The 16771-nt window shown below is 34.4% G+C and overlaps 1 long non-coding RNA gene across 1 annotated transcript; it reads left to right on the forward strand.

Moving 5' to 3' along the window:
* The first annotated feature begins 1224 nt into the window (after positions 1–1224).
* On the forward strand, positions 1225–14090 carry LOC119234259 (uncharacterized). Its single transcript, XR_008549853.1, has 3 exons — positions 1225–1297; positions 9223–9335; positions 14005–14090. It is a non-coding gene; the product is annotated as an uncharacterized LOC119234259 (long non-coding RNA).
* The last annotated feature ends 2681 nt before the right edge of the window (positions 14091–16771 follow it).

The following is a 16771-nucleotide window of genomic DNA, read 5'->3' on the forward strand; positions in this document are numbered from 1 at the left end:
GGGCCCAGTGGACTCTGGTGGAGGACTGTGGGTGCTTTGGTGGTGGATGTGGTGAGGTGACATACACCTGAAAAGATGTGCACCTATCATGCATAATGTTGTAAACCAATATTGCCTCAATAAGAAAGAATTTTAAATTAAAAAAAATTGCCCAGTGTTATATTTATATAACAAGCAACTCCCACTTGTTAGGGTTATTTTAACTTGAATTTTTGTCATAAAGCTATATTGGTATATTTTCATTGATTAACCTGATAGCTAGCCAAATGTATCCTTCCAGGTCACACCTGTATATGGGGTACTCCAAGGGGGTGCAGTTTCACTATTATAATCTTCACAAAACTCATCCCACAAAAGGCATATGATAACTCTATTAAAGATTGTCTTATATACTCTGTAAATGTAGATATTCTTCTACACTTCATTTCTTTTCTTTTTTATCTCTTTTAAGGCAGCAGTTCTCAAAAGGTGCTCTGTGCATACTCTAGTATTCTAATGTTTTTCTGGAGGTGTACAAGGACCCTCTTTTCCAGCTATATATTTATGTGCATTTTCTACCTTCAACAAATTGAAGGTAGAAATAGATATTAGAATACAGCTTCATGATTAAGGCTATGCAACTATAAAACAATGCACCTCTGCCTAGCTTTGTTTATAAAAATAGCATTCTATTTTGATCAAAATGTTATTTATATAATAGAATAATGGGGTCCTTTTACTTGTTCAATGAATTGATACAAATTTTTAGACTTTCTTAGTTTTAATTATTATTTGGGCAAATACTACAGATATAATTCACATAAACAGAAAGATCTTTGTGCTTGAGGTCATCTACAATTTTTAAGGGTATAAAGGGGTCATGGACCGAAACTTTTGAAAATAGCTCTTTAAAATACGGAAAATTACCACACTAGATCCTATTTCATTATATTATACCTGTAGGTAATAATAATTCAACACGTATTGATGAAAATATTGACATGATCTGATCATAAGCCTACAAAAAAGTGAGACTGTGTGTCTTATTTCCCCACATTCATCATAATTCAGATTAATAAATCATAATATATATTTGAAGATAAAAATATAGCAGCTGAAAATGTAGCTACATAGATAAATATAGTTAGTAAAATGATGAGGTTTTATTTAACATTATTTGAGCTGGTGATTATTATTATAACATTTAAAATTGATATATAAGCATGTCTTTCTTTTTCTAGTAATTTACTACTTTGAAAGATGACATCACTCAAACTCAAGAAGCTCATGAATCTAAAATGGTTTCCCCTAGATAAAGGTTTGTGCTTATTGAAACAATAGCTTAATTTAATTTGGCTTGCTTAGAATCATAGCAGACATGTTTAAGAGTACCACATTTAGATCACTTCTGCTTATATGCTTCAATAATTTGATAAGATTTTAAGTTACCTAACACTTTAATTATAGATCAATTTTCAGTTTTCTCCAGTAGATATGATATCGGTGATATAAATTTAACTGTGTTTATTATAGACAGAATTGTAGAGACATCCACCCCCTCCAGGTTTCCTGTCATAGGGTTATTCAATCAAATTCTAACCAAGGTGCTTCTTTGAAAGAACTTTGCAGATGTAACTAAGTGATAACTAAGTGACCTTAGATGAGAGATAATCCTGGATATTACAGATGGACCCAATATAATCAATTGTGCCCTTTAAAGGAACCAAAGGCAGAAATACTGGAGAGAAGCAACAGAAGAGGAAAACAAAAAAGCAGAGATGAGGCAGAGGGAGGTAAAATATATTGGAAGCATTGAATTGGCTTTGAAGATGAAGGAAGGGGGAACTGAACCTAAAAATGCCCCCAAATAACCCAGTAAATAATAAGTGAGGAAATAGGGATCTCAGTCATTTGACAGCATGGAACTAAATTCTGCAAGTCTGAATGAATTTACAAGTGGAGTCAACTCCAGAACCTCCAGAAAGGAACACAGACATGCCAACTAGCTGATTTTGGCCTGGGGTGATCTTGAACAAAGAATCAGTTGAGTCAATTGCACCTGGACTTCTAACCTAAAAAATATGGACCATAAAATTTTAAACTGTTAACTTGATAGTAATTTTTAAAGACAGCAATAGAAAACTAATGTAACTAAGCTTTTTATTACTTGCAATAGCTATCTGAGCAAGTTGCTATTTTTGTTTTTTCAGCTGAAGCAGGGATATTAAATAGTAGTCCTAGGTCATACAACAAGTTAGTGGAAGCTACAAAATTTGAGCCTGTCCACTGAATCCAGTAGTCATTCTTCACAACATCCAAATATTTGTAGTAGTAAAAAAAAAATTATGCATGTATCATGTATCATCAAATATTTCATTTATCCATTTTTTTCTCACTGAAAACCTTCATCACTGTTCACATTTTCTCTCCTCTTGTTAGCTCAGTGTCTTCTATGTCCCAGAAAGTAATTGTCCTTAACTGATTTTTTTCATTGTTCTCAGTTTCTCACCTTCTTAACCAAATTCTATCCTTATTCCAAGTTCTAATCCTTTGAATTGACTCCTATAGAAAGCATTCACTAGCTGGGCCATTTTACATTCATTTTTCTGTCTTTGTCCATTTCTTTCTATATCCATAGCTCTTTTAGCTTAAAAATTACAAGTTTTCATGTGTGTGCTGTATTGCATAGTTTATAGTTTTTAATGTAATTTCTGAGATGCAAAAATGAATGACAAATACCTTTACGGAAATTATTTTTCCATCATTTATAGTGACCACTGTCTGCTTTGTATATGATATTTAGTAAATTATAAGGAATTCAGTAACTAACAATTCATTTTCATCTCTTTCACTGATTTCTTGCAGAATTTATAAGTTTTCTTGAAAAATATGTAAATTATGCATTACATGAGCAGGTTTAGTTATATATTTAACTGAAAATAAAAACCAGTATGTATTAGGATTATCATAAAACAAATGTGAAACTAAGAAAAACTGCTAATGAATTTTTAAATCAGTTGATCAATAGTTACACATTTAATATTCTTACAGTATGCAAATTTATTCAAAATTGTATGTTCTTTTTTTCACTAACTTATTTAAATTATATATTAAGGATCCAAACATTCTAAGGAAATAACCTTAGTCCAACCTGAAGTACTGTGAAATATTTGATAGGGAAACTCCTAATAAACTTTGTTCTGACCCAATGATCAGGAGTTAATTGGTATTCAAATCTCTCTTACTTGTTTATCTACCAAGAAAAATAATCATCATTTTGCTCCTCCTCTTTATTAGGAAACATGATGTTTAATGCTTATTCCAATTAATCGTCCTCCACATCTTTCGTCTTTGTTCATAGCCAGTGAAAATGTAATTGTTCTTTTTCTGCATGTGAAATAGTACTAGAATTTGTCACTATGATTTTTAATACCAATTAATTAGAAATCTGCTTAATCTTCCACTTTCACCTTTTTGTTTCTCCTCAGGCTCCATTAATAGCCATTATTTTGGTTTGGTAATATAGATAAAACTGGAAGTGTCCTAACAGTATACAAAGAAATTGCTCATTAAATTGAAAAATGGAGGACATAAAGGTAACTTCATCAGACTCAAAATAATTTTCCTTTTTGTTCCCCAAACTGACAAATGTCCTCAAGGAAAGAAACTTGAAGTTTGTTTTGCTTTTCCAAGTTCTTTCTCTAGAGGTTGAGACCTTCTGGTATTTGTTATTTTAGACTTTCACAATTTTATTAAAACAATTGCTTATTTTATCTTACATTTCTTATGTGTTACAAGAGTTCTATTTTGTGACCAGCTAGCCCATCCCTTTGGAAGCACAAAAGTTGATTGGAAGTTTGACTTTACAATTATTCCATGGGAGTCCATGTTCAAAAATAAGATTACTGTTTTTGAAGATTAACTTCTTGCTTTGTTGATACCAGATAAGTTCGAGTAAGAAATAATTGTAATTTGAACAATAGTGATACATTGGAAAGAGGAGAAAAGGACATTTGTAGACTTTATGTTAGAGTTATGCCAAGTTATGTTTAAGAAGTAAGCATTGCCATGTACCAAGACATATTCACAAGTTTATTTACTGTAAATTGAAATTGTGAATTGTACTAAGTAACAAAAAATGTAAGTTATATTTTTTTCCATATCATGGAATGCTAGTCATTAAAAATTATTTTTATAAAATTATTTTAAAACATAATTGTAAAAGTATTAGCAAAATGTGTGTATAATATATATATATATATATATATGCTAGGAAAATCTGAATTTTATGAACTTAGAAGTAGATTTTATATATATTCCCATTTTTATATGAATGAATAATTTATAACCCCTCCTAGTGGTTAAATCTCAGCACTATAACCTTGATAGCCTGAGTTCGATCCCCAGCCAGGGAGCTAACCCACACATGGCACACAGTTCTCTCCTGTCTGGCTGGACCCCTTAGCAGTGTATTTCAGTAGACCTGCCTGTTCTGCTTCCCATTATCTCTGGAGAATCCTCTCATCCCCTGTACCTCTGGCCTACACCCCAGTTTTTCTACACAAAATTAAATAAACAAAATCTTTTTTAAAAAGTCATAAAGATCCTTTATTCTCCATACAAATATTTTTGCTGATAATTTTATTCCATGGATTTCAAATCAGATATAAAGATATTTGCTAAATTCAAGAGTCCAAGACAAGGGAAAAATAATGAAACTGGCAAGGGAGAAGAAACAGATAACTTATAATGGAAAACCAATCAGGTTAACTTCTGACTTCTCCGAAGAAACATTATGGGCAAGAAGAGAATGGAGTAACATATTCAGCAAACTTCAAGACAGCAAATGCCAACCAAAAATACATTACCCTGCAAAGCTCTCCTTCCTCTGTGAAGAAAAAATATGGACCTTCTCAGACAAACAGAAACTCCAGAAATTCATTACAACTAAACCCCCACTCCAAAAAATTCTACAAGAAGTCCTAAAGCCGGGCCTCCCCTGGTGGCGCAATGGTTGAGCCCTGGGCTACGAAGCTGCCCGCAGCCTCTGCAGCTCTGGTTCAATCCCCGACCATAGGCGAGGGTCCCACATAGCCTGCAGACCTCTCCTGCCTCCCGCTGCTCCCCTCAGCAGTGTATTTCATCATTCTGCCATCTCTGCTCTCCGCTCTGACTCTGGTGAATTCTCTCACCCTACCCTGCTTCTGACTGTACCCAGTGCTTGTATAAATAAATAAATAAATCTTTTAAAAAAGAAAAAAAAAAAGACTTTAAAAAAAAAGTCCTAAAGCCAAAACCAACAGAGGAATGAACAAGAAGAACAGAATAAAGCAAGAAGTGAAATCACAAAAAGACAAACAAAATGGCAAACTCAGATGCCAACATATCAATATTAACTCTAAATGTAAATGTCTGGATTAAAAAACAAAATCCAACCTTCTGCTGTCTCCAGGAAACACATTTAACCACAAAAGAGAAACACAGACTGAAAGTAAAAGGTTGAAAAACAATCCTACAAGCAAATGGACCAAAAAAGAAGACAGAAACAGCTATACTTATATCAGATGAAATTGACTTCAAATTAAAAAGAGTAAAAAAGAGAAGTAGATGGACACTACATTATGATCAAAGGGACAATACATCATGAAGATATAACACTCATTAACATATGCTCACCAAATGAAGGGGCACCAAAATATATTAGACAATTATTATCAGCTCTGAAAACAGATATTAAAGAAAATACATATATAGTGGGAGACTTCAACACCCCACTCTCACCAATGGACACATCAATGAGACAAAAAATAAACAAAGACACTAGAGCCCTAAATAAAGACATAGAACGCATGGATTTAGCAGACATTTATTGGACACTGCACCCAAAAAGATCTGAGTACACATTTTTCTCAAGTGCGCATGGATCATTCTCCAGAATTGATCACATACTGGGCCACAAGACAAACATCAACAGATACATGAAGATCAAAATCATTCCAACTGTCTTCTCTGATCATAAAAGCATCAAGCTAGAAATAAATAATGAAAAGAAAACAAGGAACCCTCCCACTTCATGGAGATTGAAATCCACACTACTGGAAGACCACTGGACTAATGAGGAGATAAAGAAGAAATCAAAAAATACTTTGAGTTGAATGACAAGGAGGACACCACTTCCAGAATGTATGGGATGCAGCAATAGCAGTAATAAGAGGAAAATATATAGCAATACAGGCTCACATCAACAAACAAGATAGAACTCAAAGAAACAACCTAATCTCACATCTCAAAGAGCTAGAAAAAGAACACCAAAAAACCCTAAAGCCAGTAGAAGAAAGGAAATAATAAAAATCAAAGCAGAAATAAATGAATTAGAAATTTAAAAAAATCCAAAAGATCAATGAAACCAAAAGTTGGTTCTTTGAAAAAATAAACAAAATAAACAAACCTCTAGCAAGGCTCACAAAGAAAAAATGGGAGAAAAACACATATAAATAGGATTATAAATGAAAGAGGAGAAATCACAACAAATTCAGTAGAAATCAAAAGAATAATCAGAGATTGCTATGAAAACTTATACGCAAACAAATTCAACAACCTAGAAGAGATGGACAAATTCCTAGAACTATATAATCATCTGAAGCTGGACAAAGAAGAAAAAAAAATAAAGATATTTGCTAAATTCAAGCTCACTAATTTTCCCCTCTGTTTTTTTTCTAGAAGCTTCATAGATTTAGTATTTATGTCAAGATCTTTCATAAATATAATTTTTATAAAGTGAGAATCAAGGTTGAATTACATGTACAGATGGTCCCTGCATTATGATGATTCAACTTATGATTTATTTTTTACTTTATTGTAGTGGAGAAGTAATATCCATACATATGAAATTGTACTTTGAATTTTATTCTTAGGCTAGTGATAACTGGCTAATTAATCTCTCCCAATGCTGAGCAGTGGCAGCGAATCGTGGCTCACAAGCAGCAACTCATCGCAAGGGCAAACACAGTATCTTACAGTTTCCCACTTTTAGTATAGTATTCAGTAAATGACATGAGACATTCAACACTGAATTATGAAATACTTTTTGTGGCCAACTGTTGGCTGATGTAAATGTCCATAGAAATACTACATTCTGTAGGCTTGCTGTACTGAATGCATTTTTCACTTAAAATATTTTTAACCTATAATACACGTATAAAAGACATACACCCATCACATGTCAAGAAGATCCAAATATGCCTATTCAATTGTTTCAAGATCATTTTGTTTAAAAAACTATCATTTCCCAATGGAACTGGTACTTTTGTTGAAAAGCAATTGATCATAATATGCATGGATCAATTTATCAACTCCTTATTCTCTTCTCTTCTAACTTTTTGTCAATATTCAATTTTTATTACAGATTGATAATAAATTCTTAAATTAGGTAGTATAGGAATTCTAACTTTCTGTTTTCAAAGTTGCTTTGATTACCTCAATCATTTACTCTTCCATATAAGTTTTATAATTAGACTACAACAATCTACGGGTGGCCTTTAGGTTGACTCAAAATCAATGTGTGGAGAATTGAGTTTCACAATACCAGAACATGGCTTCTTTGTATTTCAGGTAACTCAGGGGGAATAGATCAAAGCAGCATATATTCTAAGGCTAATTTTCCTCCACTACTAAGATAATATCATTCTGTCAACTCTTCCCTTGTAAACTGAATTACCAGATTTTCCACAGTGGCTAGGGTAATGTGACCTATTTTCATACCTAATTGAGAATCAGTATTCACTTTGCTCCTTTTGGGTGATTCTTTACTCTGTCTTGAACATATACCTTTCTCTGTAATACGTGGGTCTCTGGATCTTTATTTCCATGTAGCTCTCCCTTCTGCAGTCTTGTCTCTTGGGAACTCACCTCATTCTGCCTTTCCCTGGTATGTCTTCTTGGCTCGGAGATTGCCTGCCCCACTGTGTCTCTCCTTCCTGTAGTGTTGCCAAGTTTGTGGAGATAGAATGGGCATCTGAATGCTCCTAGATGAAGTAATTGATTTTTCCTGAGGCAAGTTATTACTTAAGTCCTTAGAACTCCTAGACTTTTTCAAATTTTAACTTATTTTTTTAATATGAAGTGCAGCATGAGAAAATAAGCTGGACTGTTCTTTTCAGCAGATTTCAGAGTAAGATTTTCCATGTTTTAACTTACCTGGAAAATTAAACATGATGGTATGGTTAGAGGTATGGCACTTTGTTGAAATAGCATCACTTACAGTTAATGTTAGTTCATCTGCATGCACATACACACAGACACACATGGACACACACACAGACTCCATGTGTTGTTTTCACTGTCTCAGACATCATTGTTCTGAGCAACCTATGTTCAATATCTGAAAACTGCTGTCTCCATTTTTTGTCTGGATATTTAATTCTTTCCAATAGAATTGTAATCAGGTCCTCTTTAGTTCACATTGTCTAGAAGTAGAATAGAAAATATCTCCTTTTTAAGTTATTATTTTCTTTGCCTTCCAATCCTAAATTTTGGTTTTCAAATCAACAAAATTCCTATAGCTTTAAAAATACAATGAATATATGTAGGAAATGTATATTACATATTATATGTATAATTTATATTATATACACATACAGGAATATTAATAATTCAGGTAGAAATGTTAATTTCATCAATAAAATAGAAGTCACTAATTTTCAAAATGAATGTCTTTCATTTTGCATATGTTTGCACAAGAAACTACTACATTTGCATAAGAAACAATATTTTTCAAATGGCATATGATGGGATTAATCTTTCACCTTAAATGGGTAACAATGTTTATATCACTGAATGATGTTTAATGCAATGTTGGTGATTTATGTCAATGTAGACTAAGTTGGAGACTTACTTTCTAAATTCTCCATTTTATGTTTTCTTAATTTTATGTTTGCTGCCTGGCAAATGTAGGAAAATTCAATTTAAGAAAATGTATCATATTTTAACTTTGCTCTGATTTTTACATGGTATGAGTTCTGAAGATTTAATAAAAAGACATTTCACTGTGCATCCTTCATAATTTGTTCCCTTCAAGAATATTTTTATATTCATAAAATATTCTATTTTTGTGTTTTTGAATTTTGAATTTTCAGCATTTGTCCCGTATTCAGATAAACTATCCCTTTAGACAGGCTTTAAGATAATCACCTAAATAATAAGAACATTGCCAACTCTGTTTTCTCGGAATCTTCTGTCCTGCAGGAAAAGAAAACAGCATACATTAAAGTTATAGGTACTAAAATCATCCCTGCCTTTAAGTCTTAGATTCTCTGTATTATCATGGAAAAGCCTCGGGTTTTCATGCACCCACACTGGTAATTATCAGTTTTTAATTTGTCACTTGTACTCATACTTAAAATTTTAAGTCCTGTCAGCCATTATTTTGACAGTTATAACCTATAACCTCAGGTAAACAATTTGTCCTTGGCTTGCCTCTCTTTCCTCTTGTATGTCATGGGAGAAATTAAGGGTATCTCATGCAAGGACTGCTGTGAATACCAGATGAGCCCTTAACAAAGGGCCATGGTGATAACTGGGTGGCATGTGTTGAATGAGCATTTGCAGCGTGGCCCACCATACTTGGGTTTGGAGCCTTTTCCTCCAGTTTCAAAGCCAGCAGTGTAGCATCTTTTTGACCCCATATTTATTGTCACACCCATTGAGTGCCAGGAAGCTGCAGTTTTGAAGGACCCACATGATAAGATTAAGTCCACCTGCACAATTTAGGATAATCTCACCAGTTCCAAATATTTTTAATTAGATATGCAAAGTCCCTTCTGTCATATCAGATGTCATATTCACAGGTTTCGAGTATTAGGGTGTGGGCATTTGGGGGAAATTTTATTATGCCTGTGCACTTCATTCTTCTAGTCTTTTATTCTTTCATGTGAATTTAGGAGAAGTTTTTGAAGATCTGCACATGCATGTAAGAGGTTTTTATTAGACATACTTAAAGTATTTCAGGTAGATTCCAAAATGGGGAATCAAGCAATCCTGAACTGGGACGTAGTTGACATTTCTAGTTTGGTTTTTATACGCAAAGTGAGAGTTCAGGGAGAATTGTGGGTAGCTGCTTCATAATCAGTCAGGATTTAGTCAGATGAATTTGGCAAAAGAGGAATGCTATTATGAGCTCATTTGTGCTCTCCTCAAATTCCCATGTTGCCAATCTAACCTCCAGTTCCTCAAAATGTGACTGTGGAGATGAGGCCTTGAAAGATGTATGTTAAAAATAAGATCTGTGAGACAGGGTCCTAATCCAGTCTGACCTGTGTCCTTGCTGGAAGGGCAACTGTGGACACATGTGCAGGCACAGCAGGGACACATGTGAGGATGCAGCCAGAGGGCGGCCATCTGTAAGACAGCGGGAGAGGAGTGAACACCTTAATCTTGTACCTCTAGCCTCTAGAACTGTGTGAAAAGCATGTCGTGTTATCTGAGCCTCCCAGTCTTTGGCATTTTCTTATGGCAGCCCTAACACACAAATACAGGTGTAAAGTAAAATAAACAGTTTTGTGAAATGAAATGTGTTACTAATCACTTCTGAAAAGCAACTTGGCATGAAGTGTTAAAGCTGGTAACATTGCATCTATGACTCGGGATGGTATTTCCTGGTCCACGGACCAAAAAATGTTTGTATCGCGGAAAACAGGACCCATTTGCAGTGATGTGCATATGCTTTGTTCTTCACATCATTGGAATCATCACTTAAAAGTGTCATTCCTGGTGAAGCCATGCAAAACTGCAGTCTCCCCACCAAACTTTGACACGGTGGCGATTAGCTTCTAATATGCTGTGAGGCATTTATTTTATTGATGATATATTCTACCTTTAATTAGTTTATCAGTTTTATGTGGGCTGTGATGTCCTTGATTTACTGTTACATACTCATACCCTTTAATGGCATGAGTTACTTTTTTTTTTTAAGATTGATTGATTGATTGATTGATTTATACATGCACTGGGTACAGTCAGAAGCGTGGGAGGGTGAGAGAATTCACCAGAGCCAGAGCGGGGAACAGAACAGGCAGACTGATGAAATATACTGCTGAGGAGAGCAGCGGGCATGGCAAGAGAGGTCTTTCGTGCCATGTGGGACCCTCGCTGGCGGCCGGGTTGCCAACTGGCACTGCAGAGGCTGTGGGGAGCTTTGCAGCCCAGCGCTCAACTGCTGCGCCTCCAGGGGATGCCCCTACTTTATTTTTTTTTAAGATTTATTTATTTATGCATATAAGAACTGATATGTAGACCAGACTTTGGGAGAGCAGGGGTGAGAGGATTCACCAAAGAGAGTGGGGAGCAGAACAGGCAGATCTACTGAGATGCATTGCGAGGGGAGCAGCCTGCAAGACAGGAGAGATATGCTGTGCCATGTGGGTTGGTCCGTGGCCTGGGATCGAACTCCTGTTGCAGTGACTGCGGATACCTTGATAAGGCTGTGTCTTTGATCCCTGCACCACCAGGGAGGCCTGGCATAAGTTACTTTAGTCACGATTGAATAGATATCTAAAAAAAAAAAAAAAAAAAAAAAATGAAAGTTATCACATTTGCTACTAACCTGATGAAAGATAAAAACTATCAAATATTGATAGTTTTGCAAATATTGACAAATACTAAAGATGCATTATAAAACCATATTTTTATTGAATAGGAACTCTCTCAGATGGCCAGTGGGAATGAAATTTGTTGCATCTAATTTGGCATTATTAGTAGAGTTGAAAATAAAAATATCCTAAGTTTGAGAAATTCTTTGCAAATGTTTCCTTTAAGGAAACTTTCTCTGTGTCCAATGATACAGGGAAAGGTACTTACCAGTGAAAACCACCTACTAATCAGTCAGTCAGAAACTTATAAATTAGATATAAAAATTTTCACCATGATATAGCATAGTAATTAAGTATGCACAAAACCTATGCGAAACAGTTCCTGTGAACTTACTTGTGAGTGGAGACAAAATGAGTTGTGGTGTGCAAGTAAAGCATTAGTATGAAAAATTAAATACTGTTAAATAATAAAATTAATAATAAAATTATAATAAAATAATAAAATTATAATAATATAATAAAAATTATAATAAAATAATAAAATTAAATACTGTTAAATAATACCTATACAATGAAGTTATAAAAGCAATAACATAAAAAAACACACTACATTAATTAGAGGGAAGAGAGAGCCCTTCAGTTACATCAGTAAGGCTTTAGCTACTTTATTTAAACAATCTGAAACAATTATGGTTTGAAGGGTGGTCTTCATTGGATCTTCCACATTACTCGCTCACCTTATTTATGCTACTCTGTGTCCGGGGAACTATTGTTTGTTACAACAATGGGTTTCTTTATTTGATCTAGCTAACATGAAGCATTTTCAAGAGGTTTGGTTTCCTGCCCTTCCGTTAATGCTTCTTCTAGGAGTACTGTCTCCAAATTTGCTGAAGAAAGTGTTCATAGCTAGAATTATCCATACAGCCTTATCCATACAACCATCTGACTAGTGAACTCATTTTCCAACAATTTAAATTAAAATGTGGGTTGATAATAGATTCAGATGCATTAGTCTCTTCCCTGTCATACTGAAACAGATTTTTTAACAGTGAAATTTTCTATTAAATACTCAATTTTCATTCTGCTGGAAACCACCGTGTGGTATTTAAATGTTATATAATAAGATAGTTTATATAAACTAATCAATGGCACATAAATTGTGCTCATTCCTATCCCCAAAATAAATATTTAAAAACAAGTTTTAGAAATGGAAGTTGTTCTGGGCCACCCCTGGTGGTGCAGCAGTTGAGCGCTGGGCTGCAATGCAGTGCCGGTTTGATCCCTGGCCCCCGGGTGAGGGTCCCACATGGCGCGACAGACCTCTCCTGCCGTGCCCACTGCTCCCCTCAGCAGTGTATTTCGTCAGTTTGCCTGTTCTGTTCCCCGCTCTGGCTCTGGTGAATTCTCTTGCCCTCCCGTACTTCTGACTGTACCCAGTGCTTGTATAAATAAATAAATAAATCTTGAAAAAAAAATAAGAAATGGAAGTTGTTCTGCTCTATTTTGTAACCTAGTAATAAATTTGCAAATTTTTTCTATAATCTTTCAGATAATCTTCTTGTAAATTTGTACTTCATTTTCCTCAGAGTGGCATATTTTTTTCCTGATGATTTATAGTTTATATAATCAGGATATATATCAATTGTTTAATTATATTAGAAAATGAAATTGCCCATTTTTCTCAGCATAAAAAAGTACAAAAGGATTGGACTTTGTCCTTGATTAGAAATTTTAAGAGAGAACAGAAAGTAGAATGCATTTTTATTAATAAATATTTATTGAGGTTGCAATGATTCATAACTATATAAATTTTAGATTTACAGCATTATAATTTGATATCTACATCATGATCACCACCAAAGGTTTAGTTTTCAGTCTATACCATATAGTTGACCCCCTTTATTTATTTCACCCACTCCATGTCCCTTCCCCTTTGAAAACCTACAATCTGGGCCTCCCAGGTGGTGCAGCAGTTGAGCACTGGGCTGCAAAGCTGCCCACAACCTCTCCAGCGCTGGTTCTATCCCCGGCTGCTGGGCGAGGGTCCCACATGGCGCACAGACCTCTCCTGCCGCCTGCTGCTCCCCTCAGCAGTGTACTTCGTTGGTCTGCCTGTTCTGTTCCCCACTCTGGCTCTGGTGTATTTTCTCACCCTCCTGTGCTTCTGACCATACCCAGTGCTTGTATAAATAAATAAATAAATAAATAAATAAATAAATAAATAAAAAACCCTACAATCTGTTTTTTGTGTCTAAGAGATCTTTTGTTTGCTTTGTTTCTTTATATTCCACATGATAAGTTAAATCATATAGTACTTGTCTTTCTTCTTTTGATTTTTTTTCAATTAGCATTGAAAGATGATAAGATGAAATTTCTTGTCAAGCCTGATAAGATGACATTTCTTTTTCTTTTCTTTCTTTCTTTTTTTTTTTTTTTGTAGCTGAGTAGGGAACCATGATGCACTGTTGGAGGGATTGGAAACTGGTGACACTGTGGACATGGTACAGAGATTCCTCAAAACATTAAGACGAGGAATACCAAATGATATAGCTATTTCACAATTGGGTTTATCCAAAGAACATGACAACACTAATTTGAAGAGATACATGCATCCTTTTTTTTTTTGCAGCATTATTTATAATAACCAAGATATGGAAACAACCCAAGTTTCCGTTGACAGATGGAATAATAAAGATGAAGTGTATATACATAATGGAAAGCAGAATGCTGGCTATGTGACCTGAGCTTGGGTGTATGTTCTAAACTAAGCAGTGAAAGCATCAGCTGCATGTATCTCCCAGGTTTGAGCACAAGTAATATGGAGTCATCCATGTCACTATTGTGTAAGCCTTTCTATTCCAAGTGCATGTGTCTAATTCAATTCTCCCTCCTACATTCTTTTCCCCTTGACTGATGTATAATAATTGCTTCAACAGTTACCATATCTGGGTCATCACTGCATCTATTTTTTTTTTTTGCTCTTTCAGCCACCCAATAATTGTGTATTCAGTTATCTCTAGTCTAATTATCCCTCTTTGAAATAGCTAGCATTATTCTTTCTGATTGTACCTTGATAAATACACTTGTGAAACTATTGTTAAACTATCTTTTATTTCTACAGTATGAGTCATAAAATTATTCAAATAACATTTCAGAAATTGTGCAGTGATTACAATTCTTCTTAATGGACTAATCTGCACCCTAAGCCATGTCCTACAAATATGCTTTTGATGGGGTAATTGTCTAAGAGTCTAGCGGAAACATTAAATGTAGATGCCTTGAGTCAGCTACTATAGCAGATCCAAGATTTTTAAAGACAATCTCCACTGGAATTAAAAATCTCTTAAAAGATTCCACCGATATGTTTTTTTCAGAATTTATAGTTATATTAAATTTCATGTCAGTATCTAAAACTGCCTTGAAATGTGGTTTTCATATGCCAACACCTTGATTTATATGTGTATAAAAGATACATTTCATGGGAAATTTGCATTGTTACTCCAGAAGTTACTCATTATATTAATGCACCCATACCATATGTAGCACAATCAGAAACCACTTTGTATGAAATAATTGACTTGAAAAATCACATCTGCTGGCTTAAAGCTGAAAATAATGTAAAATGTGCATCTGTCTATGCCTGGATGTGACCAGAAGTTTCTAGTTAAGAATATATATTGAATACATAAAGCTTATGCATCAAAAGTATCTGAAAAATAGTAAATTGCCCAAATTGGTGGAGAATATTCATATTTTTATAAAACAATTCAACTACATAGCTGTGAACTAAAACTATATACTAAAATATCTGAATTGTTACCTAAATTCTATATAATTTACTGTATGTTAAATTAGGATAATAAAAGTATTTAGATCTCAGTTTAATGTTAAGGTCAATTACGTTAATGTATGGAAAGTACAGAGACTGGTGTTTTGTATATAGTGAAGATTAACTTTTAAGGGCCTCCCCAGTGGCTCAGTGGTTGAGTGCTGGGTTGCGAAGCTGCCCGCAGCCTCTGCAGCACCATTTTGATCCCCGGCTGCCAGGCGAGGGTCCCACATAGCTCGCAGACCTCTCCTGCCACACCCGCTGCTCCTCTCAGCGGTGTATTTCATCAGTCTGCCTGTTCTGCTCTCTGCTCTAGCTCTGGTGAATTCTCTCACCCTCCCGCGCTTCTGACTGTACCCAGTGCTTGTATGAATGAATAAAATAAATCTTTAGAAAAAAAATTAACTTTTAAGCAGCATCACTACTAACATTAACCTCATTTTCATTGCCACTACTACTATTTTAGATGACATAGTACCCATTTACTTGGTAATTATGTAAAAGGATATTTTCCAATTTTTCACCATCTCATTTCTCTAAAGAAATGTTCAAATTTAATAATGATATGAACAATAATATATGGCTTATAAGTGGCAATGGAAACAACTTGATTGTAAAAATAAGTGTATATCTCCAAACTCAATAATAATTCTAAGCCCTACTGAATTACTAGGGAGCTATGATACTATTTTGAAGCTAACTAAATTACATCCTTACAAACATAAATGGAGATTTGGAAGAGAATACATATGCTGAAAAATAAAAAAAAAAATTTGGAAACTCTGATGTATGTACATATGTCTAGCTATTCATATATTAAATGCCAAACTCATTTTACTTAAGGACAGATATCAGATGATACAATGGAAGGAGTGGGCAACAATTTACTCAACTAAAAAATATTCAGTCTTGCAAACACTTTTACACTACTGCTTTAGCTCATGTCACAAATCTGAGATGTAAACAAAAAAGTCCCCCAGTGAAATTTGTTAAAAAGGTCAATTAGACTCTTGCATGCACATCTTCAGAATTCATTTTTCTTGTTCTCAGTAGTATGATAGGATGTCTGGATTTATAGAACATGAAAAATATTTAAGAAAAAAGGACAAGTACATTTCTATAAATATATTAGTAACTATGGTCCACAGGATCCATATGTTCCCCAAAGTTTTCCTATTATTATTCCTTGAACTATGAATATGATGAGATACCATAATCATGTATATATTAGGTGACAGGAGGGGATTTTGTTGATGAAATTAAGATTGCTGATCACTTGACTTTGGTGTTATCAAAAGAAAGATTCTCCAGGTAGACACAATCTAATCACATTATCACATTAAAAGCTGAGTTTTTTTTTATTCCAGTAAGAGCTGAG

This window comes from Talpa occidentalis, unplaced genomic scaffold (genome assembly GCF_014898055.3).
Source record: "Talpa occidentalis isolate TD23 unplaced genomic scaffold, MPIMG_talOcc4v2.1 talOcc4.8, whole genome shotgun sequence".
Classification (NCBI taxonomy): Eukaryota; Metazoa; Chordata; class Mammalia; order Eulipotyphla; family Talpidae; genus Talpa; species Talpa occidentalis.